The 21780-nt window shown below is 40.7% G+C and overlaps 18 non-coding genes across 18 annotated transcripts; 17 read left to right on the top strand and 1 right to left on the bottom strand.

Annotated features, from left to right (window-relative positions):
• The first annotated feature begins 294 nt into the window (after nucleotides 1-294).
• Nucleotides 295-368, top strand: TRNAT-AGU (transfer RNA threonine (anticodon AGU)). Its single transcript has one exon. It is a non-coding gene; the product is annotated as a tRNA-Thr (tRNA).
• A 1078-nt stretch (nucleotides 369-1446) lies between these two features.
• TRNAK-UUU (transfer RNA lysine (anticodon UUU)) lies at nucleotides 1447-1519 on the bottom strand. Its single transcript has one exon. It is a non-coding gene; the product is annotated as a tRNA-Lys (tRNA).
• Nucleotides 1520-1977: 458 nt separating this feature from the next.
• On the top strand, nucleotides 1978-2051 carry TRNAT-AGU (transfer RNA threonine (anticodon AGU)). Its single transcript has one exon. It is a non-coding gene; the product is annotated as a tRNA-Thr (tRNA).
• A 768-nt stretch (nucleotides 2052-2819) lies between these two features.
• TRNAT-AGU (transfer RNA threonine (anticodon AGU)) lies at nucleotides 2820-2893 on the top strand. The gene has a single exon. It is a non-coding gene; the product is annotated as a tRNA-Thr (tRNA).
• Nucleotides 2894-3660: 767 nt separating this feature from the next.
• Nucleotides 3661-3734, top strand: TRNAT-AGU (transfer RNA threonine (anticodon AGU)). The gene has a single exon. It is a non-coding gene; the product is annotated as a tRNA-Thr (tRNA).
• A 768-nt stretch (nucleotides 3735-4502) lies between these two features.
• On the top strand, nucleotides 4503-4576 carry TRNAT-AGU (transfer RNA threonine (anticodon AGU)). Its single transcript has one exon. It is a non-coding gene; the product is annotated as a tRNA-Thr (tRNA).
• Nucleotides 4577-5343: 767 nt separating this feature from the next.
• Nucleotides 5344-5417, top strand: TRNAT-AGU (transfer RNA threonine (anticodon AGU)). Its single transcript has one exon. It is a non-coding gene; the product is annotated as a tRNA-Thr (tRNA).
• A 3292-nt stretch (nucleotides 5418-8709) lies between these two features.
• On the top strand, nucleotides 8710-8783 carry TRNAT-AGU (transfer RNA threonine (anticodon AGU)). Its single transcript has one exon. It is a non-coding gene; the product is annotated as a tRNA-Thr (tRNA).
• Nucleotides 8784-11232: 2449 nt separating this feature from the next.
• Nucleotides 11233-11306, top strand: TRNAT-AGU (transfer RNA threonine (anticodon AGU)). Its single transcript has one exon. It is a non-coding gene; the product is annotated as a tRNA-Thr (tRNA).
• Nucleotides 11307-12074: 768 nt separating this feature from the next.
• Nucleotides 12075-12148, top strand: TRNAT-AGU (transfer RNA threonine (anticodon AGU)). Its single transcript has one exon. It is a non-coding gene; the product is annotated as a tRNA-Thr (tRNA).
• A 767-nt stretch (nucleotides 12149-12915) lies between these two features.
• On the top strand, nucleotides 12916-12989 carry TRNAT-AGU (transfer RNA threonine (anticodon AGU)). The gene has a single exon. It is a non-coding gene; the product is annotated as a tRNA-Thr (tRNA).
• Nucleotides 12990-13757: 768 nt separating this feature from the next.
• Nucleotides 13758-13831, top strand: TRNAT-AGU (transfer RNA threonine (anticodon AGU)). The gene has a single exon. It is a non-coding gene; the product is annotated as a tRNA-Thr (tRNA).
• Nucleotides 13832-15439: 1608 nt separating this feature from the next.
• On the top strand, nucleotides 15440-15513 carry TRNAT-AGU (transfer RNA threonine (anticodon AGU)). The gene has a single exon. It is a non-coding gene; the product is annotated as a tRNA-Thr (tRNA).
• A 765-nt stretch (nucleotides 15514-16278) lies between these two features.
• On the top strand, nucleotides 16279-16352 carry TRNAT-AGU (transfer RNA threonine (anticodon AGU)). The gene has a single exon. It is a non-coding gene; the product is annotated as a tRNA-Thr (tRNA).
• A 768-nt stretch (nucleotides 16353-17120) lies between these two features.
• TRNAT-AGU (transfer RNA threonine (anticodon AGU)) lies at nucleotides 17121-17194 on the top strand. The gene has a single exon. It is a non-coding gene; the product is annotated as a tRNA-Thr (tRNA).
• A 768-nt stretch (nucleotides 17195-17962) lies between these two features.
• On the top strand, nucleotides 17963-18036 carry TRNAT-AGU (transfer RNA threonine (anticodon AGU)). Its single transcript has one exon. It is a non-coding gene; the product is annotated as a tRNA-Thr (tRNA).
• Nucleotides 18037-18802: 766 nt separating this feature from the next.
• On the top strand, nucleotides 18803-18876 carry TRNAT-AGU (transfer RNA threonine (anticodon AGU)). The gene has a single exon. It is a non-coding gene; the product is annotated as a tRNA-Thr (tRNA).
• Nucleotides 18877-21326: 2450 nt separating this feature from the next.
• On the top strand, nucleotides 21327-21400 carry TRNAT-AGU (transfer RNA threonine (anticodon AGU)). The gene has a single exon. It is a non-coding gene; the product is annotated as a tRNA-Thr (tRNA).
• Nucleotides 21401-21780: the final 380 nt, after the last annotated feature.

The following is a 21780-nucleotide window of genomic DNA, read 5'->3' on the forward strand; positions in this document are numbered from 1 at the left end:
GCAGCATCTAGGACTTTAATGTTCACCCACTTACGGATTTGAATGTTTTGCCACATTCATGAGTGCAAAATTGCTCCCCAGTAAAGGCGAACATGTGCTCCTCAATACACACACTGGGCAATGCAGTCCACTCTAAATCAACGATTAATGACATGCTCATTTTGTGCAATGGAGTTTCAGTCAATTGGAAAACATTTTGTAAAGTTATATTGCAACAGTAGCCCAGCCTTAAAAAAAGTGGATTTCACTTCTAAATGATTACATGAGGAAGGAAAGGAGATCAGATGCAAAAGAGGTGCTGTGGCTTAGTTGGTTAAAGCGCCTGTCTAGTAAACAGGAGATCCTGAGTTCGAATCTCAGCAGCGCCTGTCTGCTTTTTTTTCGACCAATCTGTCTCCCCAATATTAAAACTTTGTACAAAGATTGTTATTTCATGCTATTTAGAAGCACAGTCAGGCTTGAAATGTTGGCAAAGCATCCAAGAATTCTGGACTCCACTACCTTAGAGTCATATTGCCCAAGGTTGCGATGCCATCAGAAATAGCACATATTAGAATGAGCAATTCATATTTCCTGCTAAATTTTTTGTAAAAGAAGCAAAGATACGCCTGAACAGGGACTTGAACCCTGGACCCTCAGATTAAAAGTCTGATGCTCTACCGACTGAGCTATCCAGGCACAGGGATCACTGCCCATTTGAAACTTGATTTTCACTCTACAGCACCTCCATACATGGCTACCTCACTGGTCAATAAAGGAAATGAATTACTAGTGCATTACACACATTTTGACACTGGAGACATAACTTTTTTCAGTCATTCCGTATCCAGATATAGAGATTTGAAGCATCTAGGACTTTAATGTTCACCCACTTACGGATTTGAATGTTTTGCCACATTAATGAGTGCAAACTTGCTCCCCAGTAAAGACGAACATGTGCTCCTCAATGCACACACTGGGCAATGCAGTCCACTCTAAATCGACGATTAATGACATGCTCGTTTTGTGCAATGGAGTTTCAGTCAATTGGAAAACATTTTGAAAAGTTATATTGCAACAGAAGCCCAGCCTTAAAAAAGTGGATTTCACTTCTGATTGATTACATGAGGAAGGAAAGGAGACCAGATGCAAAAAAGGTGCTGTGGCTCAGTTGGTTAAAGCGCCTGTCTAGTAAACAGGAGATCCTGAGTTCGAATCTCAGCAGCGCCTGTCTGCTTTTTTTTCGACCAATCTGTCTCCCCAATATTAAAACTTTGTACAAAGATTGCTATTTCATGCTATTTAGAAGCACAGTCAGGCTTGAAATGTTGGCAAAGCATCCAAGAACTCTGGACTCCACTACCTTAGAGTCATATTGCCCAAGGTTGCGATGCCATCAGAAACAGCACATATTAGAATGAGCAATTCATATTTCCTGCTTAATTTTTTGTAAAAGAAGCAAAGGTATGCCTGAACAGGGACTTGAACCCTGGACCCTCAGATTAAAAGTCTGATGCTCTACCGACTGAGCTATCCAGGCACAGGGATCACTCCCCATTTGAAACTTGATTTTCACTCTACAGCACCTCCATACATGGCTACCTCACTGGTCAATAAAGGAAATGAATTACTAGTGCATTACACACATTTTGACACTGGAGACATAACTTTTTTCAGTCATTCCGTATCCAGATATAGAGATTTGCAGCATCTAGGACTTTAATGTTCACCCACTTACGGATTTGAATGTTTTGCCACATTCATGAGTGCAAAATTGCTCCCCAGTAAAGGCGAACATGTGCTCCTCAATACACACACTGGGCAATGCAGTCCACTCTAAATCAACGATTAATGACATGCTCGTTTTGTGCAATGGAGTTTCAGTCAATTGGAAAACATTTTGTAAAGTTATATTGCAACAGAAGCCCAGCCTTAAAAAAAGTGGATTTCACTTCTAAATGATTACATGAGGAAGGAAAGGAGATCAGATGCAAAAGAGGTGCTGTGGCTTAGTTGGTTAAAGCGCCTGTCTAGTAAACAGGAGATCCTGAGTTCGAATCTCAGCAGCGCCTGTCTGCTTTTTTTTCGACCAATCTGTCTCCCCAATATTAAAACTTTGTACAAAGATTGTTATTTCATGCTATTTAGAAGCACAGTCAGGCTTGAAATGTTGGCAAAGCATCCAAGAATTCTGGACTCCACTACCTTAGAGTCATATTGCCCAAGGTTGCGATGCCATCAGAAATAGCACATATTAGAATGAGCAATTCATATTTCCTGCTAAATTTTTTGTAAAAGAAGCAAAGATACGCCTGAACAGGGACTTGAACCCTGGACCCTCAGATTAAAAGTCTGATGCTCTACCGACTGAGCTATCCAGGCACAGGGATCACTGCCCATTTGAAACTTGATTTTCACTCTACAGCACCTCCATACATGGCTACCTCACTGGTCAATAAAGGAAATGAATTACTAGTGCATTACACACATTTTGACACTGGAGACATAACTTTTTTCAGTCATTCCGTATCCAGATATAGAGATTTGCAGCATCTAGGACTTTAATGTTCACCCACTTACGGATTTGAATGTTTTGCCACATTCATGAGTGCAAAATTGCTCCCCAGTAAAGGCGAACATGTGCTCCTCAATACACACACTGGGCAATGCAGTCCACTCTAAATGAACGATTAATGACATGCTCGTTTTGTGCAATGGAGTTTCAGTCAATTGGAAAACATTTTGTAAAGTTATATTGCAACAGAAGCCCAGCCTTAAAAAAAGTGGATTTCACTTCTAAATGATTACATGAGGAAGGAAAGGAGATCAGATGCAAAAGAGGTGCTGTGGCTTAGTTGGTTAAAGCGCCTGTCTAGTAAACAGGAGATCCTGAGTTCGAATCTCAGCAGCGCCTGTCTGCTTTTTTTTCGACCAATCTGTCTCCCCAATATTAAAACTTTGTACAAAGATTGTTATTTCATGCTATTTAGAAGCACAGTCAGGCTTGAAATGTTGGCAAAGCATCCAAGAATTCTGGACTCCACTACCTTAGAGTCATATTGCCCAAGGTTGCGATGCCATCAGAAATAGCACATATTAGAATGAGCAATTCATATTTCCTGCTAAATTTTTTGTAAAAGAAGCAAAGATACGCCTGAACAGGGACTTGAACCCTGGACCCTCAGATTAAAAGTCTGATGCTCTACCGACTGAGCTATCCAGGCACAGGGATCACTGCCCATTTGAAACTTGATTTTCACTCTACAGCACCTCCATACATGGCTACCTCACTGGTCAATAAAGGAAATGAATTACTAGTGCATTACACACATTTTGACACTGGAGACATAACTTTTTTCAGTCATTCCGTATCCAGATATAGAGATTTGCAGCATCTAGGACTTTAATGTTCACCCACTTACGGATTTGAATGTTTTGCCACATTAATGCGTGCAAACTTGCTCCCCAGTAAAGACGAACATGTGCTCCTCAATGCACACACTGGGCAATGCAGTCCACTCTAAATCGACGATTAATGACATGCTCGTTTTGTGCAATGGAGTTTCAGTCAATTGGAAAACATTTTGAAAAGTTATATTGCAACAGAAGCCCAGCCTTAAAAAAGTGGATTTCACTTCTAAATGATTACATGAGGAAGGAAAGGAGACCAGATGCAAAAAAGGTGCTGTGGCTTAGTTGGTTAAAGCGCCTGTCTAGTAAACAGGAGATCCTGAGTTCGAATCTCAGCAGCGCCTGTCTGCTTTTTTTTCGACCAATCTGTCTCCCCAATATTAAAACTTTGTACAAAGATTGTTATTTCATGCTATTTAGAAGCACAGTCAGGCTTGAAATGTTGGCAAAGCATCCAAGAATTCTGGACTCCACTACCTTAGAGTCATATTGCCCAAGGTTGCGATGCCATCAGAAATAGCACATATTAGAATGAGCAATTCATATTTCCTGCTAAATTTTTTGTAAAAGAAGCAAAGATACGCCTGAACAGGGACTTGAACCCTGGACCCTCAGATTAAAAGTCTGATGCTCTACCGACTGAGCTATCCAGGCACAGGGATCACTGCCCATTTGAAACTTGATTTTCACTCTACAGCACCTCCATACATGGCTACCTCACTGGTCAATAAAGGAAATGAATTACTAGTGCATTACACACATTTTGACACTGGAGACATAACTTTTTTCAGTCATTCCGTATCCAGATATAGAGATTTGCAGCATCTAGGACTTTAATGTTCACCCACTTACGGATTTGAATGTTTTGCCACATTCATGAGTGTAAACTTGCTCCCCAGTAAAGACGAACATGTGCTCCTCAATGCACACACTGGGCAATGCAGTCCACTCTAAATCGACGATTAATGACATGCTCGTTTTGTGCAATGGAGTTTCAGTCAATTGGAAAACATTTTGAAAAGTTATATTGCAACAGAAGCCCAGCCTTAAAAAAAGTGGATTTCACTTCTAAATGATTACATGAGGAAGGAAAGGAGACCAGATGCAAAAAAGGTGCTGTGGCTTAGTTGGTTAAAGCGCCTGTCTAGTAAACAGGAGATCCTGAGTTCGAATCTCAGCAGCGCCTGTCTGCTTTTTTTTCGACCAATCTGTCTCCCCAATATTAAAACTTTGTACAAAGATTGTTATTTCATGCTATTTAGAAGCACAGTCAGGCTTGAAATGTTGGCAAAGCATCCAAGAATTCTGGACTCCACTACCTTAGAGTCATATTGCCCAAGGTTGCGATGCCATCAGAAATAGCACATATTAGAATGAGCAATTCATATTTCCTGCTAAATTTTTTGTAAAAGAAGCAAAGATACGCCTGAACAGGGACTTGAACCCTGGACCCTCAGATTAAAAGTCTGATGCTCTACCGACTGAGCTATCCAGGCACAGGGATCACTGCCCATTTGAAACTTGATTTTCACTCTACAGCACCTCCATACACGGCTACCTCACTGGTCAATAAAGGAAATGAATTACTAATGCATTACACACATTTTGACACTGGAGACATAACTTTTTTCAGTCATTCCGTATCCAGATATAGAGATTTGCAGCATCTAGGACTTTAATGTTCACCCACTTACGGATTTGAATGTTTTGCCACATTAATGCGTGCAAACTTGCTCCCCAGTAAAGACGAACATGTGCTCCTCAATGCACACACTGGGCAATGCAGTCCACTCTAAATCGACGATTAATGACATGCTCGTTTTGTGCAATGGAGTTTCAGTCAATTGGAAAACATTTTGAAAAGTTATATTGCAACAGAAGCCCAGCCTTAAAAAAGTGGATTTCACTTCTAAATGATTACATGAGGAAGGAAAGGAGACCAGATGCAAAAAAGGTGCTGTGGCTTAGTTGGTTAAAGCGCCTGTCTAGTAAACAGGAGATCCTGAGTTCGAATCTCAGCAGCGCCTGTCTGCTTTTTTTTCGACCAATCTGTCTCCCCAATATTAAAACTTTGTACAAAGATTGTTATTTCATGCTATTTAGAAGCACAGTCAGGCTTGAAATGTTGGCAAAGCATCCAAGAATTCTGGACTCCACTACCTTAGAGTCATATTGCCCAAGGTTGCGATGCCATCAGAAATAGCACATATTAGAATGAGCAATTCATATTTCCTGCTAAATTTTTTGTAAAAGAAGCAAAGATACGCCTGAACAGGGACTTGAACCCTGGACCCTCAGATTAAAAGTCTGATGCTCTACCGACTGAGCTATCCAGGCACAGGGATCACTGCCCATTTGAAACTTGATTTTCACTCTACAGCACCTCCATACATGGCTACCTCACTGGTCAATAAAGGAAATGAATTACTAATGCATTACACACATTTTGACACTGGAGACATAACTTTTTTCAGTCATTCCGTATCCAGATATAGAGATTTGCAGCATCTAGGACTTTAATGTTCACCCACTTACGGATTTGAATGTTTTGCCACATTCATGAGTGCAAAATTGCTCCCCAGTAAAGGCGAACATGTGCTCCTCAATACACACACTGGGCAATGCAGTCCACTCTAAATCAACGATTAATGACATGCTCGTTTTGTGCAATGGAGTTTCAGTCAATTGGAAAACATTTTGTAAAGTTATATTGCAACAGAAGCCCAGCCTTAAAAAAAGTGGATTTCACTTCTAAATGATTACATGAGGAAGGAAAGGAGATCAGATGCAAAAGAGGTGCTGTGGCTTAGTTGGTTAAAGCGCCTGTCTAGTAAACAGGAGATCCTGAGTTCAAATCTCAGCAGCGCCTGTCTGCTTTTTTTTCGACCAATCTGTCTCCCCAATATTAAAACTTTGTACAAAGATTGTTATTTCATGCTATTTAGAAGCACAGTCAGGCTTGAAATGTTGGCAAAGCATCCAAGAATTCTGGACTCCACTACCTTAGAGTCATATTGCCCAAGGTTGCGATGCCATCAGAAATAGCACATATTAGAATGAGCAATTCATATTTCCTGCTAAATTTTTTGTAAAAGAAGCAAAGATACGCCTGAACAGGGACTTGAACCCTGGACCCTCAGATTAAAAGTCTGATGCTCTACCGACTGAGCTATCCAGGCACAGGGATCACTGCCCATTTGAAACTTGATTTTCACTCTACAGCACCTCCATACATGGCTACCTCACTGGTCAATAAAGGAAATGAATTACTAGTGCATTACACACATTTTGACACTGGAGACATAACTTTTTTCAGTCATTCCGTATCCAGATATAGAGATTTGCAGCATCTAGGACTTTAATGTTCACCCACTTACGGATTTGAATGTTTTGCCACATTCATGAGTGTAAACTTGCTCCCCAGTAAAGACGAACATGTGCTCCTCAATGCACACACTGGGCAATGCAGTCCACTCTAAATCGACGATTAATGACATGCTCGTTTTGTGCAATGGAGTTTCAGTCAATTGGAAAACATTTTGAAAAGTTATATTGCAACAGAAGCCCAGCCTTAAAAAAGTGGATTTCACTTCTAAATGATTACATGAGGAAGGAAAGGAGACCAGATGCAAAAAAGGTGCTGTGGCTTAGTTGGTTAAAGCGCCTGTCTAGTAAACAGGAGATCCTGAGTTTGAATCTCAGCAGCGCCTGTCTGCTTTTTTTTCGACCAATCTGTCTCCCCAATATTAAAACTTTGTACAAAGATTGTTATTTCATGCTATTTAGAAGCACAGTCAGGCTTGAAATGTTGGCAAAGCATCCAAGAATTCTGGACTCCACTACCTTAGAGTCATATTGCCCAAGGTTGCGATGCCATCAGAAATAGCACATATTAGAATGAGCAATTCATATTTCCTGCTAAATTTTTTGTAAAAGAAGCAAAGATACGCCTGAACAGGGACTTGAACCCTGGACCCTCAGATTAAAAGTCTGATGCTCTACCGACTGAGCTATCCAGGCACAGGGATCACTGCCCATTTGAAACTTGATTTTCACTCTACAGCACCTCCATACATGGCTACCTCACTGGTCAATAAAGGAAATGAATTACTAGTGCATTACACACATTTTGACACTGGAGACATAACTTTTTTCAGTCATTCCGTATCCAGATATAGAGATTTGCAGCATCTAGGACTTTAATGTTCACCCACTTACGGATTTGAATGTTTTGCCACATTCATGAGTGCAAAATTGCTCCCCAGTAAAGGCGAACATGTGCTCCTCAATACACACACTGGGCAATGCAGTCCACTCTAAATCAACGATTAATGACATGCTCGTTTTGTGCAATGGAGTTTCAGTCAATTGGAAAACATTTTGTAAAGTTATATTGCAACAGAAGCCCAGCCTTAAAAAAAGTGGATTTCACTTCTAAATGATTACATGAGGAAGGAAAGGAGATCAGATGCAAAAGAGGTGCTGTGGCTTAGTTGGTTAAAGCGCCTGTCTAGTAAACAGGAGATCCTGAGTTCGAATCTAAGCAGCGCCTGTCTGCTTTTTTTTCGACCAATCTGTCTCCCCAATATTAAAACTTTGTACAAAGATTGTTATTTCATGCTATTTAGAAGCACAGTCAGGCTTGAAATGTTGGCAAAGCATCCAAGAATTCTGGACTCCACTACCTTAGAGTCATATTGCCCAAGGTTGCGATGCCATCAGAAATAGCACATATTAGAATGAGCAATTCATATTTCCTGCTAAATTTTTTGTAAAAGAAGCAAAGATACGCCTGAACAGGGACTTGAACCCTGGACCCTCAGATTAAAAGTCTGATGCTCTACCGACTGAGCTATCCAGGCACAGGGATCACTGCCCATTTGAAACTTGATTTTCACTCTACAGCACCTCCATACATGGCTACCTCACTGGTCAATAAAGGAAATGAATTACTAGTGCATTACACACATTTTGACACTGGAGACATAACTTTTTTCAGTCATTCCGTATCCAGATATAGAGATTTGCAGCATCTAGGACTTTAATGTTCACCCACTTACGGATTTGAATGTTTTGCCACATTAATGAGTGCAAACTTGCTCCCCAGTAAAGACGAACATGTGCTCCTCAATGCACACACTGGGCAATGCAGTCCACTCTAAATCGACGATTAATGACATGCTCGTTTTGTGCAATGGAGTTTCAGTCAATTGGAAAACATTTTGAAAAGTTATATTGCAACAGAAGCCCAGCCTTAAAAAAGTGGATTTCACTTCTAAATGATTACATGAGGAAGGAAAGGAGACCAGATGCAAAAAAGGTGCTGTGGCTTAGTTGGTTAAAGCGCCTGTCTAGTAAACAGGAGATCCTGAGTTCGAATCTCAGCAGCGCCTGTCTGCTTTTTTTTCGACCAATCTGTCTCCCCAATATTAAAACTTTGTACAAAGATTGTTATTTCATGCTATTTAGAAGCACAGTCAGGCTTGAAATGTTGGCAAAGCATCCAAGAATTCTGGACTCCACTACCTTAGAGTCATATTGCCCAAGGTTGCGATGCCATCAGAAATAGCACATATTAGAATGAGCAATTCATATTTCCTGCTAAATTTTTTGTAAAAGAAGCAAAGATACGCCTGAACAGGGACTTGAACCCTGGACCCTCAGATTAAAAGTCTGATGCTCTACCGACTGAGCTATCCAGGCACAGGGATCACTGCCCATTTGAAACTTGATTTTCACTCTACAGCACCTCCATACATGGCTACCTCACTGGTCAATAAAGGAAATGAATTACTAGTGCATTACACACATTTTGACACTGGAGACATAACTTTTTTCAGTCATTCCGTATCCAGATATAGAGATTTGCAGCATCTAGGACTTTAATGTTCACCCACTTACGGATTTGAATGTTTTGCCACATTCATGAGTGCAAACTTGCTCCCCAGTAAAGACGAACATGTGCTCCTCAATGCACACACTGGGCAATGCAGTCCACTCTAAATCGACGATTAATGACATGCTCGTTTTGTGCAATGGAGTTTCAGTCAATTGGAAAACATTTTGAAAAGTTATATTGCAACAGAAGCCCAGCCTTAAAAAAGTGGATTTCACTTCTAAATGATTACATGAGGAAGGAAAGGAGACCAGATGCAAAAAAGGTGCTGTGGCTTAGTTGGTTAAAGCGCCTGTCTAGTAAACAGGAGATCCTGAGTTTGAATCTCAGCAGCGCCAGTCTGCTTTTTTTTCGACCAATCTGTCTCCCCAATATTAAAACTTTGTACAAAGATTGCTGTTTCATGCTATTTAGAAGCACAGTGAGGCTTGAAATGTTGGCAAAGCATCCAAGAACTCTGGACTCCACTACCTTAGAGTCATATTGCCCAAGGTTGCGATGCCATCAGAAATAGCACATATTAGAATGAGCAATTCATATTTCCTGCTTAATTTTTTGTAAAAGAAGCAAAGGTACGCCTGAACAGGGACTTGAACCCTGGACCCTCAGATTAAAAGTCTGATGCTCTACCGACTGAGCTATCCAGGCAGATGGATCACTGCCATTTGAAACTTGATTTTCACTCTACAGCACCTCCATACATGGCTACCTCACTGGTCAATAAAGGAAATGAATTACTAGTGCATTACACACATTTTGACACTGGAGACATAACTTTTTTCAGTCATTCCGTATCCAGATATAGAGATTTGCAGCATCTAGGACTTTAATGTTCACCCACTTACGGATTTGAATGTTTTGCCACATTCATGAGTGCAAACTTACTCCCCAGTAAAGACGAACATGTGCTCCTCAATGCACACACTGGGCAATGCAGTCCACTCTAAATCGACGATTAATGACATGCTCGTTTTGTGCAATGGAGTTTCAGTCAATTGGAAAACATTTTGAAAAGTTATATTGCAACAGAAGCCCAGCCTTAAAAAAGTGGATTTCACTTCTAAATGATTACATGAGGAAGGAAAGGAGACCAGATGCAAAAAAGGTGCTGTTGCTTAGTTGGTTAAAGCGCCTGTCTAGTAAACAGGAGATCCTGAGTTCGAATCTCAGCAGCGCCTGTCTGCTTTTTTTTCGACCAATCTGTCTCCCCAATATTAAAACTTTGTACAAAGACTGCTATTTCATGCTATTTAGAAGCACAGTCAGGCTTGAAATGTTGGCAAAGCATCCAAGAACTCTGGACTCCACTACCTTAGAGTCATATTGCCCAAGGTTGCGATGCCATCAGAAATAGCACATATTAGAATGAGCAATTCATATTTCCTGCTTAATTTTTTGTAAAAGAAGCAAAGGTACGCCTGAACAGGGACTTGAACCCTGGACCCTCAGATTAAAAGTCTGATGCTCTACCGACTGAGCTATCCAGGCACAGGGATCACTGCCCATTTGAAACTTGATTTTCACTCGACAGCACCTCCATACATGGCTACCTCACTGGTCAATAAAGGAAATGAATTACTAGTGCATTACACACATTTTGACACTGGAGACATAACTTTTTTCAGTCATTCCGTATCCAGATATAGAGATTTGCAGCATCTAGGACTTTAATGTTCACCCACTTACGGATTTGAATGTTTTGCCACATTCATGAGTGCAAAATTGCTCCCCAGTAAAGGCGAACATGTGCTCCTCAATACACACACTGGGCAATGCAGTCCACTCTAAATCAACGATTAATGACATGCTCGTTTTGTGCAATGGAGTTTCAGTCAATTGGAAAACATTTTGTAAAGTTATATTGCAACAGAAGCCCAGCCTTAAAAAAAGTGGATTTCACTTCTAAATGATTACATGAGGAAGGAAAGGAGATCAGATGCAAAAGAGGTGCTGTGGCTTAGTTGGTTAAAGCGCCTGTCTAGTAAACAGGAGATCCTGAGTTCGAATCTCAGCAGCGCCTGTCTGCTTTTTTTTTGACCAATCTGTCTCCCCAATATTAAAACTTTGTACAAAGATTGTTATTTCATGCTATTTAGAAGCACAGTCAGGCTTGAAATGTTGGCAAAGCATCCAAGAATTCTGGACTCCACTACCTTAGAGTCATATTGCCCAAGGTTGCGATGCCATCAGAAATAGCACATATTAGAATGAGCAATTCATATTTCCTGCTAAATTTTTTGTAAAAGAAGCAAAGATACGCCTGAACAGGGACTTGAACCCTGGACCCTCAGATTAAAAGTCTGATGCTCTACCGACTGAGCTATCCAGGCACAGGGATCACTGCCCATTTGAAACTTGATTTTCACTCTACAGCACCTCCATACATGGCTACCTCACTGGTCAATAAAGGAAATGAATTACTAGTGCATTACACACATTTTGACACTGGAGACATAACTTTTTTCAGTCATTCCGTATCCAGATATAGAGATTTGCAGCATCTAGGACTTTAATGTTCACCCACTTACGGATTTGAATGTTTTGCCACATTCATGAGTGCAAAATTGCTCCCCAGTAAAGGCGAACATGTGCTCCTCAATGCACACACTGGGCAATGCAGTCCACTCTAAATCAACGATTAATGACATGCTCGTTTTGTGCAATGGAGTTTCAGTCAATTGGAAAACATTTTGTAAAGTTATATTGCAACAGAAGCCCAGCCTTAAAAAAAGTGGATTTCACTTCTAAATGATTACATGAGGAAGGAAAGGAGATCAGATGCAAAAGAGGTGCTGTGGCTTAGTTGGTTAAAGCGCCTGTCTAGTAAACAGGAGATCCTGAGTTCGAATCTCAGCAGCGCCTGTCTGCTTTTTTTTCGACCAATCTGTCTCCCCAATATTAAAACTTTGTACAAAGATTGTTATTTCATGCTATTTAGAAGCACAGTCAGGCTTGAAATGTTGGCAAAGCATCCAAGAATTCTGGACTCCACTACCTTAGAGTCATATTGCCCAAGGTTGCGATGCCATCAGAAATAGCACATATTAGAATGAGCAATTCATATTTCCTGCTAAATTTTTTGTAAAAGAAGCAAAGATACGCCTGAACAGGGACTTGAACCCTGGACCCTCAGATTAAAAGTCTGATGCTCTACAACTGAGCTATCCAGGCACAGGGATCACTGCCCATTTGAAACTTGATTTTCACTCTACAGCACCTCCATACATGGCTACCTGACTGGTCAATAAAGGAAATGAATTACTAGTGCATTACACACATTTTGACACTGGAGACATAACTTTTTTCAGTCATTCCGTATCCAGATATAGAGATTTGAAGCATCTAGGACTTTAATGTTCACCCACTTACGGATTTGAATGTTTTGCCACATTAATGAGTGCAAACTTGCTCCCCAGTAAAGACGAACATGTGCTCCTCAATGCACACACTGGGCAATGCAGTCCACTCTAAATCAACGATTAATGACATGCTCGTTTTGTGCAATGGAGTTTCAGTCAATTGGAAAACATTTTGTAAAGTTATATTGCAACAGAAGCCCAGCCTTAAAAAAAGTGGATTTCACTTCTAAATGATTACATGAGGAAGGAAAGGAGATCAGATGCAAAAGAGGTGCTGTGGCTTAGTTGGTTAAAGCGCCTGTCTAGTAAACAGGAGATCCTGAGTTCGAATCTCAGCAGCGCCTGTCTGCTTTTTTTTCGACCAATCTGTCTCCCCAATATTAAAACTTTGTACAAAGATTGTTATTTCATGCTATTTAGAAGCACAGTCAGGCTTGAAATGTTGGCAAAGCATCCAAGAATTCTGGACTCCACTACCTTAGAGTCATATTGCCCAAGGTTGCGATGCCATCAGAAATAGCACATATTAGAATGAGCAATTCATATTTCCTGCTAAATTTTTTGTAAAAGAAGCAAAGATACGCCTGAACAGGGACTTGAACCCTGGACCCTCAGATTAAAAGTCTGATGCTCTACCGACTGAGCTATCCAGGCACAGGGATCACTGCCCATTTGAAACTTGATTTTCACTCTACAGCACCTCCATACATGGCTACCTCACTGGTCAATAAAGGAAATGAATTACTAGTGCATTACACACATTTTGACACTGGAGACATAACTTTTTTCAGTCATTCCGTATCCAGATATAGAGATTTGCAGCATCTAGGACTTTAATGTTCACCCACTTACGGATTTGAATGTTTTGCCACATTCATGAGTGCAAAATTGCTCCCCAGTAAAGGCGAACATGTGCTCCTCAATACACACACTGGGCAATGCAGTCCACTCTAAATCAACGATTAATGACATGCTCGTTTTGTGCAATGGAGTTTCAGTCAATTGGAAAACATTTTGTAAAGTTATATTGCAACAGTAGCCCAGCCTTAAAAAAAGTGGATTTCACTTCTAAATGATTACATGAGGAAGGAAAGGAGATCAGATGCAAAAGAGGTGCTGTGGCTTAGTTGGTTAAAGCGCCTGTCTAGTAAACAGGAGATCCTGAGTTCGAATCTCAGCAGCGCCTGTCTGCTTTTTTTTCGACCAATCTGTCTCCCCAATATTAAAACTTTGTACAAAGATTGTTATTTCATGCTATTTAGAAGCACAGTCAGGCTTGAAATGTTGGCAAAGCATCCAAGAATTCTGGACTCCACTACCTTAGAGTCATATTGCCCAAGGTTGCGATGCCATCAGAAATAGCACATATTAGAATGAGCAATTCATATTTCCTGCTAAATTTTTTGTAAAAGAAGCAAAGATACGCCTGAACAGGGACTTGAACCCTGGACCCTCAGATTAAAAGTCTGATGCTCTACCGACTGAGCTATCCAGGCACAGGGATCACTGCCCATTTGAAACTTGATTTTCACTCTACAGCACCTCCATACATGGCTACCTCACTGGTCAATAAAGAAAATGAATTACTAGTGCATTACACACATTTTGACACTGGAGACATAACTTTTTTCAGTCATTCCGTATCCAGATATAGAGATTTGCAGCATCTAGGACTTTAATGTTCACCCACTTACGGATTTGAATGTTTTGCCACATTCATGAGTGCAAACTTGCTCCCCAGTAAAGACGAACATGTGCTCCTCAATGCACACACTGGGCAATGCAGTCCACTCTAAATCGACGATTAATGACATGCTCGTTTTGTGCAATGGAGTTTCAGTCAATTGGAAAACATTTTGAAAAGTTATATTGCAACAGAAGCCCAGCCTTAAAAAAGTGGATTTCACTTCTAAATGATTACATGAGGAAGGAAAGGAGACCAGATGCAAAAAAGGTGCTGTGGCTTAGTTGGTTAAAGCGCCTGTCTAGTAAACAGGAGATCCTGAGTTTGAATCTCAGCAGCGCCTGTCTGCTTTTTTTTCGACCAATCTGTCTCCCCAATATTAAAACTTTGTACAAAGATTGCTGTTTCATGCTATTTAGAAGCACAGTGAGGCTTGAAATGTTGGCAAAGCATCCAAGAACTCTGGACTCCACTACCTTAGAGTCATATTGCCCAAGGTTGCGATGCCATCAGAAATAGCACATATTAGAATGAGCAATTCATATTTCCTGCTTAATTTTTTGTAAAAGAAGCAAAGATACGCCTGAACAGGGACTTGAACCCTGGACCCTCAGATTAAAAGTCTGATGCTCTACCGACTGAGCTATCCAGGCACAGGGATCACTGCCCGTTTGAAACTTGATTTTCACTCTACAGCACCTCCATACATGGCTACCTCACTGGTCAATAAAGGAAATGAATTACTAGTGCATTACACACATTTTGACACTGGAGACATAACTTTTTTCAGTCATTCCGTATCCAGATATAGAGATTTGCAGCATCTAGGACTTTAATGTTCACCCACTTACGGATTTGAATGTTTTGCCACATTCATGAGTGCAAACTTGCTCCCCAGTAAAGACGAACATGTGCTCCTCAATGCACACACTGGGCAATGCAGTCCACTCTAAATCGACGATTAATGACATGCTCGTTTTGTGCAATGGAGTTTCAGTCAATTGGAAAACATTTTGAAAAGTTATATTGCAACAGAAGCCCAGCCTTAAAAAAGTGGATTTCACTTCTAAATGATTACATGAGGAAGGAAAGGAGACCAGATGCAAAAAAGGTGCTGTGGCTTAGTTGGTTAAAGCGCCTGTCTAGTAAACAGGAGATCCTGAGTTCGAATCTCAGCAGCGCCTGTCTGCTTTTTTTCGACCAATCTGTCTCCCCAATATTAATACTTTGTACAAAGATTGCTATTTCATGCTATTTAGAAGCACAGTCAGGCTTGATATGTTGGCAAAGCATCCAAGAACTCTGGACTCCACTACCTTAGAGTCATATTGCCCAAGGTTGCGATGCCATCAGAAATAGCACATATTAGAATGAGCAATTCATATTTCCTGCTTAATTTTTTGTAAAAGAAGCAAAGGTACGCCTGAACAGGGACTTGAACCCTGGACCCTCAGATTAAAAGTCTGATGCTCTACCGACTGAGCTATCCAGGCAGATGGATCACTGCCAATTGAAACTTGATTTTCACTCTACAGCACCTCCATACATGGCTACCTCACTGGTCAATAAAGGAAATGAATTACTAGTGCATTACACACATTTTGACACTGGAGACATAACTTTTTTCAGTCATTCCGTATCCAGATATAGAGATTTGCAGCATCTAGGACTTTAATGTTCACCCACTTACGGATTTGAATGTTTTGCCACATTCATGAGTGCAAACTTACTCCCCAGTAAAGACGAACATGTGCTCCTCAATGCACACACTGGGCAATGCAGTCCACTCTAAATCGACGATTAATGACATGCTCGTTTTGTGCAATGGAGTTTCAGTCAATTGGAAAACATTTTGAAAAGTTATATTGCAACAGAAGCCCAGCCTTAAAAAAGTGGATTTCACTTCTAAATGATTACATGAGGAAGGAAAGGAGACCAGATGCAAAAAAGGTGCTGTGGCTTAGTTGGTTAAAGCGCCTGTCTAGTAAACAGGAGATCCTGAGTTCGAATCTCAGCAGCGCCTGTCTGCTTTTTTTTCGACCAATCTGTCTCCCCAATATTAAAACTTTGTACAAAGACTGCTATTTCATGCTATTTAGAAGCACAGTCAGGCTTGAAATGTTGGCAAAGCATCCAAGAACTCTGGACTCCACTACCTTAGAGTCATATTGCCCAAGGTTGCGATGCCATCAGAAATAGCACATATTAGAATGAGCAATTCATATTTCCTGCTTAATTTTTTGTAAAAGAAGCAAAGGTACGCCTGAACAGGGACTTGAACCCTGGACCCTCAGATTAAAAGTCTGATGCTCTACCGACTGAGCTATCCAGGCACAGGGATCACTGCCCATTTGAAACTTGATTTTCACTCTACAGCACCTCCATACATGGCTACCTCACTGGTCAATAAAGGAAATGAATTACTAGTGCATTACACACATTTTGACACTGGAGACATAACTTTTTTCAGTCATTCCGTATCCAGATATAGAGATTTGCAGCATCTAGGACTTTAATGTTCACCCACTTACGGATTTGAATGTTTTGCCACATTCATGAGTGCAAAATTGCTCCCCAGTAAAGGCGAACATGTGCTCCTCAATACACACACTGGGCAATGCAGTCCACTCTAAATCAACGATTAATGACATGCTCGTTTTGTGCAATGGAGTTTCAGTCAATTGGAAAACATTTTGTAAAGTTATATTGCAACAGAAGCCCAGCCTTAAAAAAAGTGGATTTCACTTCTAAATGATTACATGAGGAAGGAAAGGAGATCAGATGCAAAAGAGGTGCTGTGGCTTAGTTGGTTAAAGCGCCTGTCTAGTAAACAGGAGATCCTGAGTTCGAATCTCAGCAGCGCCTGTCTGCTTTTTTTTCGACCAATCTGTCTCCCCAATATTAAAACTTTGTACAAAGATTGTTATTTCATGCTATTTAGAAGCACAGTCAGGCTTGAAATGTTGGCAAAGCATCCAAGAATTCTGGACTCCACTACCTTAGAGTCATATTGCCCAAGGTTGCGATGCCATCAGAAATAGCACATATTAGAATGAGCAATTCATATTTCCTGCTAAATTTTTTGTAAAAGAAGCAAAGATACGCCTGAACAGGGACTTGAACCCTGGACCCTCAGATTAAAAGTCTGATGCTCTACCGACTGAGCTATCCAGGCACAGGGATCACTGCCCATTTGAAACTTGATTTTCACTCTACAGCACCTCCATACATGGCTACCTCACTGGTCAATAAAGGAAATGAATTACTAGTGCATTACACACATTTTGACACTGGAGACATAACTTTTTTCAGTCATTCCGTATCCAGATATAGAGATTTGCAGCATCTAGGACTTTAATGTTCACCCACTTACGGATTTGAATGTTTTGCCACATTCATGAGTGCAAAATTGCTCCCCAGTAAAGGCGAACATGTGCTCCTCAATGCACACACTGGGCAATGCAGTCCACTCTAAATCAACGATTAATGACATGCTCGTTTTGTGCAATGGAGTTTCAGTCAATTGGAAAACATTTTGTAAAGTTATATTGCAACAGAAGCCCAGCCTTAAAAAAAGTGGATTTCACTTCTAAATGATTACATGAGGAAGGAAAGGAGATCAGATGCAAAAGAGGTGCTGTGGCTTAGTTGGTTAAAGCGCCTGTCTAGTAAACAGGAGATCCTGAGTTCGAATCTCAGCAGCGCCTGTCTGCTTTTTTTTCGACCAATCTGTCTCCCCAATATTAAAACTTTGTACAAAGATTGTTATTTCATGCTATTTAGAAGCACAGTCAGGCTTGAAATGTTGGCAAAGCATCCAAGAATTCTGGACTCCACTACCTTAGAGTCATATTGCCCAAGGTTGCGATGCCATCAGAAATAGCACATATTAGAATGAGCAATTCATATTTCCTGCTAAATTTTTTGTAAAAGAAGCAAAGATACGCCTGAACAGGGACTTGAACCCTGGACCCTCAGATTAAAAATCTGATGCTCTACAACTGAGCTATCCAGGCACAGGGATCACTGCCCATTTGAAACTTGATTTTCACTCTACAGCACCTCCATACATGGCTACCTGACTGGTCAATAAAGGAAATGAATTACTAGTGCATTACACACATTTTGACACTGGAGACATAACTTTTTTCAGTCATTCCGTATCCAGATATAGAGATTTGCAGCATCTAGGACTTTAATGTTCACCCACTTACGGATTTGAATGTTTTGCCACATTAATGCGTGCAAACTTGCTCCCCAGTAAAGACGAACATGTGCTCCTCAATGCACACACTGGGCAATGCAGTCCACTCTAAATCGACGATTAATGACATGCTCGTTTTGTGCAATGGAGTTTCAGTCAATTGGAAAACATTTTGAAAAGTTATATTGCAACAGAAGCCCAGCCTTAAAAAAGTGGATTTCACTTCTAAATGATTACATGAGGAAGGAAAGGAGACCAGATGCAAAAAAGGTGCTGTGGCTTAGTTGGTTAAAGCGCCTGTCTAGTAAACAGGAGATCCTGAGTTCGAATCTCAGCAGCGCCTGTCTGCTTTTTTTTCGACCAATCTGTCTCCCCAATATTAAAACTTTGTACAAAGATTGTTATTTCATGCTATTTAGAAGCACAGTCAGGCTTGAAATGTTGGCAAAGCATCCAAGAATTCTGGACTCCACTACCTTAGAGTCATATTGCCCAAGGTTGCGATGCCATCAGAAATAGCACATATTAGAATGAGCAATTCATATTTCCTGCTAAATTTTTTGTAAAAGAAGCAAAGATACGCCTGAACAGGGACTTGAACCCTGGACCCTCAGATTAAAAGTCTGATGCTCTACCGACTGAGCTATCCAGGCACAGGGATCACTGCCCATTTGAAACTTGATTTTCACTCTACAGCACCTCCATACATGGCTACCTCACTGGTCAATAAAGGAAATGAATTACTAGTGCATTACACACATTTTGACACTGGAGACATAACTTTTTTCAGTCATTCCGTATCCAGATATAGAGATTTGCAGCATCTAGGACTTTAATGTTCACCCACTTACGGATTTGAATGTTTTGCCACATTCATGAGTGTAAACTTGCTCCCCAGTAAAGACGAACATGTGCTCCTCAATGCACACACTGGGCAATGCAGTCCACTCTAAATCGACGATTAATGACATGCTCGTTTTGTGCAATGGAGTTTCAGTCAATTGGAAAACATTTTGAAAAGTTATATTGCAACAGAAGCCCAGCCTTAAAAAAGTGGATTTCACTTCTAAATGATTACATGAGGAAGGAAAGGAGACCAGATGCAAAAAAGGTGCTGTGGCTTAGTTGGTTAAAGCGCCTGTCTAGTAAACAGGAGATCCTGAGTTTGAATCTCAGCAGCGCCTGTCTGCTTTTTTTTCGACCAATCTGTCTCCCCAATATTAAAACTTTGTACAAAGATTGTTATTTCATGCTATTTAGAAGCACAGTCAGGCTTGAAATGTTGGCAAAGCATCCAAGAATTCTGGACTCCACTACCTTAGAGTCATATTGCCCAAGGTTGCGATGCCATCAGAAATAGCACATATTAGAATGAGCAATTCATATTTCCTGCTAAATTTTTTGTAAAAGAAGCAAAGATACGCCTGAACAGGGACTTGAACCCTGGACCCTCAGATTAAAAGTCTGATGCTCTACCGACTGAGCTATCCAGGCACAGGGATCACTGCCCATTTGAAACTTGATTTTCACTCTACAGCACCTCCATACATGGCTACCTCACTGGTCAATAAAGGAAATGAATTACTAGTGCATTACACACATTTTGACACTGGAGACATAACTTTTTTCAGTCATTCCGTATCCAGATATAGAGATTTGCAGCATCTAGGACTTTAATGTTCACCCACTTACGGATTTGAATGTTTTGCCACATTCATGAGTGCAAAATTGCTCCCCAGTAAAGGCGAACATGTGCTCCTCAATACACACACTGGGCAATGCAGTCCACTCTAAATCAACGATTAATGACATGCTCGTTTTGTGCAATGGAGTTTCAGTCAATTGGAAAACATTTTGTAAAGTTATATTGCAACAGAAGCCCAGCCTTAAAAAAAGTGGATTTCACTTCTAAATGATTACATGAGGAAGGAAAGGAGATCAGATGCAAAAGAGGTGCTGTGGCTTAGTTGGTTAAAGCGCCTGTCTAGTAAACAGGAGATCCTGAGTTCGAATCTAAGCAGCGCCTGTCTGCTTTTTTTTCGACCAATCTGTCTCCCCAATATTAAAACTTTGTACAAAGATTGTTATTTCATGCTATTTAGAAGCACAGTCAGGCTTGAAATGTTGGCAAAGCATCCAAGAATTCTGGACTCCACTACCTTAGAGTCATATTGCCCAAGGTTGCGATGCCATCAGAAATAGCACATATTAGAATGAGCAATTCATATTTCCTGCTAAATTTTTTGTAAAAGAAGCAAAGATACGCCTGAACAGGGACTTGAACCCTGGACCCTCAGATTAAAAGTCTGATGCTCTACCGACTGAGCTATCCAGGCACAGGGATCACTGCCCATTTGAAACTTGATTTTCACTCTACAGCACCTCCATACATGGCTACCTCACTGGTCAATAAAGGAAATGAATTACTAGTGCATTACACACATTTTGACACTGGAGACATAACTTTTTTCAGTCATTCCGTATCCAGATATAGAGATTTGCAGCATCTAGGACTTTAATGTTCACCCACTTACGGATTTGAATGTTTTGCCACATTAATGAGTGCAAACTTGCTCCCCAGTAAAGACGAACATGTGCTCCTCAATGCACACACTGGGCAATGCAGTCCACTCTAAATCGACGATTAATGACATGCTCGTTTTGTGCAATGGAGTTTCAGTCAATTGGAAAACATTTTGAAAAGTTATATTGCAACAGAAGCCCAGCCTTAAAAAAGTGGATTTCACTTCTAAATGATTACATGAGGAAGGAAAGGAGACCAGATGCAAAAAAGGTGCTGTGGCTTAGTTGGTTAAAGCGCCTGTCTAGTAAACAGGAGATCCTGAGTTCGAATCTCAGCAGCGCCTGTCTGCTTTTTTTTCGACCAATCTGTCTCCCCAATATTAAAACTTTGTACAAAGATTGTTATTTCATGCTATTTAGAAGCACAGTCAGGCTTGAAATGTTGGCAAAGCATCCAAGAATTCTGGACTCCACTACCTTAGAGTCATATTGCCCAAGGTTGCGATGCCATCAGAAATAGCACATATTAGAATGAGCAATTCATATTTCCTGCTAAATTTTTTGTAAAAGAAGCAAAGATACGCCTGAACAGGGACTTGAACCCTGGACCCTCAGATTAAAAGTCTGATGCTCTACCGACTGAGCTATCCAGGCACAGGGATCACTGCCCATTTGAAACTTGATTTTCACTCTACAGCACCTCCATACATGGCTACCTCACTGG

The sequence above is a fragment of the Ambystoma mexicanum genome, unplaced genomic scaffold (genome assembly GCF_040938575.1).
Source record: "Ambystoma mexicanum isolate Mex_15411 unplaced genomic scaffold, UKY_AmexF1_1 Mex_scaf1, whole genome shotgun sequence".
Lineage (NCBI taxonomy): Eukaryota > Metazoa > Chordata > Amphibia > Caudata > Ambystomatidae > Ambystoma > Ambystoma mexicanum.